This window comes from Geospiza fortis, unplaced genomic scaffold (genome assembly GCF_000277835.1).
Source record: "Geospiza fortis unplaced genomic scaffold, GeoFor_1.0 scaffold153, whole genome shotgun sequence".
NCBI lineage: Eukaryota > Metazoa > Chordata > Aves > Passeriformes > Thraupidae > Geospiza > Geospiza fortis.
Genome location: NW_005054498.1, coordinates 128,382 through 132,517, shown reverse-complemented (window position 1 = coordinate 132,517; position 4,136 = coordinate 128,382).

Here is a 4,136-nt window from a genome sequence, read left to right as displayed (position 1 = left end):
GAATGCCCACGGGAGCTGATCCCACCATTCAAACCAACTTTCAGAGAATATTGTCCTGGATTGCTGCAGGAAAAAGGTGAAATTTCACCCTTCTTGCCTGTGGAGAGCGAACAAGAATAATTTTACAATAAGAATATAGAACATATAATTTTATAATATGAATAATTTTAGGTTCAAAGGCTGCAAATCAAAGTTTTTCTTCTCTCCAACCTGCCATCCCTTCACTCCCTGCTGATTTTGACTGTGTTAAGTTGTTTTCCTCATCCATTTCAGCCCTTTGGGAATGGTCTGGAGCCACTGGACCCTGGGGTTGTGCCTCTGCATCGCCATCCCAGAGCACTGGTTCCCAAAGTGCTGGACAGTTCATTCACACCAGAACTGGGAAAACCTTCTAGAATGGAAATTCAAATAAATTTTTTTCTTCAAAATGCTTTCATTAACAAAATATTTATTATTACTATTTCTTCTTCTTCTTCTTCTTGTCATTATCATTCCTATTATTATTGTTCCTATATTATTATTATTATTATTATTATTATTATTATTATTATTATTATTAAATATTTAATATTTCCTATTCCTAATATTTACAGTGGCCATATCGACAGGTCACAATGGGGATTTGCAATAATTCTTTTTTTTTCCTATCAATTTCTGTTCTGCAGGTGAAGGAACCTCTTTGTTCTCACCTTTTCTGATACTTTCACTGGAAATAAAGGATGAATAGTAAAGAATCTGAATCCTCTGTCTATTCAGTAAAACAAATTAAATAAGGAAATTTTGTGAGGAACCTTTTCTCATTCTCTTTTCTCTTCACAGATGAGTCAGGAATCAAGAATGAATTATATCCCAACATGGATCTGGATGGAAGAGACAGGAAAAACCACCCTTTAAGCATGGGGTGGATTTCAAATTTCAACCCCTACAACTGATCCGGCAGGTGAAGAAAATTGGGATTATTTCCTCAATTGCTGCAGTTCCACAGGAGAGCAGAGGGCACAGGGGCACTTCCCTGTCGCCCTGTTCTTCTAAGTTCTTCTAAGTTCTTCTAAACCTTATAATATTTATGTTCTTGTAATGAACGTAAACATCAGAACTTTCATGTTCTTTTATGTAAATAATTGTTTACATTATATTTATGTAACTTTTATGTAAATAATTATTGTTTTCCATTCCTCTCTGGAGGAGGAGAAATTTGATGGGCTGTTGGTTTGTCCAGTGTCATTGGAGGGGTGGCGCTGTCCCCCTCCGATCCACTGTCACTTGAAATCTGTAAGTGTTGGAGTCAGAAAATAAACTTCCCTTCTTGTTGGGGTACCTGCGGCCGATTCCCCGACTTCTGGGACTCTGGGCCCTCTCTGGGGCTCCCTGTTGGGGGACACCCTCCTGGAATGGTTTTATGTCAGGAAAAGAGACCCACTGGATCTTTTTTTGGTCTTCAGGTTCTTGTTTATTGTTATCTTATCTAGAGTTTTGCACGCTGTCCACACCAGGCTCAGCGCGCTGGAAAGGCACCACAAAAATGGCCAACAATGTCTTGTTCCAAGGTCTTTTAAAGCTAAACTATCCAATTAAGAACTGACACCTGGATTATTTCCCTTTTAACCCAATAACTGATCCCAAAGAGCCCACAGTGAGGACCTTTCCACCCAATTACAAAATGTCACCCTATCCCATGACAAAGAAATGTGTTGGGTTTCTTTAGGTCTGGACTGAAGGCACTTGAGACAGTAATTCATGTTCACACTCAGGTGTTTATTATTTTTTATCAGTAAAACAGTCTCACTGCTGTGAGTTCCTCAGCTTTTCATCAGAAGGCACAAAATGCCCAACAGTCTCTTGTTCCAAGGTCTTTTAAGACTAAATTCTCAAATTAAGAACTGACACCTGGATTATTTCCCTTTTAACCCAATAACTGATCCCAAAGAGCTGCAATGGGGACTTTTCCACCCAATTACAAAATGCCACCCAAACCCATGAAGAAAAAGGAAGAAGAAGAAGCATGAAGAAGAAACCCAGGATGACACCCAAAAATGTCACCAGAATAAACTCCAGGGCAGCTGACAGGGACCTTTCCACTGATCCCAACAGGAACCTGAATTCTCCCATTTCACCCCAAATCCCCAGGATGTTTGGCCAAGCATTTCCATACAAAACTGTCACTGAGGGCCACAGGGCCTCAGCTCTGCTCCACTTACAGCAAAATATCTGAGCTTTCCAAAAGTGGCAGGAAAATGCTTGGAGCTCTGCTCTGGGAAATGCTTTGGGGATCTCTGCACCTCTGGATTTCAGAGCAGTGCTGGTGGCAGATCTCTCCAAGATATGGGTTCTGATGAATGAACAACTCAGAGAGCTGAGAAATAAAGTGATAAAAGTTGATGAATTTTAAAGGGGTAAAGGGAGCAGGAGCCTGGGTTTCCTTTTGCTTTTACAGTCAGAGATTGAGTCACGTGCAAAGTGTGCCCACCATGAATCCTGACCTTCCAACTGCAGCCCCAACCCCGGGCTGGGCTCCAGCATCACCTCAGTGCCCCTCCTGGTTTATAAAGCCACGTGTCAGGGAGTAGTAAAAGGGATTTACAGCAGATTGGAGGTCAGGAGGGTTAGGGCATGCTGGAAATATTGAAAACAGGAGTAAATTTAGCATAAATGAATGTGCTGGATATTGAGTGAGTGCCAGAGCATGTATGGGATTGCAGCCATTGTTTTCTGTGGGTCTGAGCCAAGGACAATGCACAGGGGTCCCAGACCTGTGGATTTGCGAGTAATTAATTAAAAAAAAACAGTAATTGTAGCCATTAGAAAGGAGAAAGAATCTGGATGTCATTGCTCTGCTGAAAATTATAATTAATCCCAACCTAGATCTCAAAGGGAAAGCGAAATCTCTCAACAGGTAAATGTATTCAGAGAATTCCTGAGGAGCTTTTCACCTCCTGTTTTCTCCCCAGAAAAATCCAAACCTCTCTCTCTTCTACATGCTCAGGCTGCACTTTGCACTCGAAGTTCATCCTGCAAAATCAGCAATTTCTTTAATTCCCTGCAAAGCCCAACTGCCCAGCCCTGAAATGTTTCTGTGAGAAGGAGATTGCTCAGTTATGAGATTCTGATAAGCAACCAAAGGCATTTGTCTTGCTCCCTTTGTCACCTGGCTGCCCTCCCTGGCCACTTCGGATGAAACAGCCGAAAAGAGAAACAAAAACACAGCCAAAAAGATAAAGCAAAACCTCCACTAATGTGACATCTTGTGTATTTTCTGAATTCCTGGCTGTCAGCGAGAGAAGAAGAAAAGCCTGGGAGGCCCAGAGAGCTCAGAGCCCCAAATACCTGTGGGTGGAGGGGAGAACAAGCCCTGGTGTCTCACAAAACCTTTCTGCTTCTTTCCCTCTCAGTTCTGCTGCAAAATCTTTAGGTTCTCAGGTTTTTAGAGTGAAATATTTCTATTTTTTTTCCTAAGGAAGGCTCTCATGTCACTTTTTTTGCTGAGGACAGTCTGGAGCTGCTGCTGGGAGCTTTTCCCTCTGATGCTCCATCCTTCTCCTGCTCTCCTTGTTTTCCATCTCCACCTTCCTGTCCTTCACTGCTGTGCCCTTCCTCTCCCTCTTTCCTGGTTTTGTTGGATGATTCCCATCCCTCCTGTCCCCTCCTGAGAGGAAGCACTTTAACACTGCTGCTGCTGCTGCTGCTTCACACCCCCCAAAACACGGGAAAATCAGGGAAATTGGCCTTTGGGACGCATTTAAATAATTTAATTTACACTTGGCGCAGGAAAATAAAAATTTGAGCGGCATTTAAGGGCATTGAATCAACACTTGGTGCTTTAAGGTCTCTCAAGTTCAATGCCCTGTGGGCACAGCGTGAGGTTTTTCCCCCAGGCAAGGAAAAGTGATATAAAGTGATATAAAATAACAGAAAATGCTGAGTTGGAAGGGCCCCCAAGGATTTCTGAGTCCTGCCCTGCACAGGACACCCCGACAATTCCACCCTGTGCCTGGGAACACCTTTATTATTTTACTATTATTATTATTATTATTATTATTATTATTATTATTATTATTATTATTATTATTATTATTATTATTATTATTATTATTATTATTATTATTATTATTATTATTATTATTATTATTATTATTATT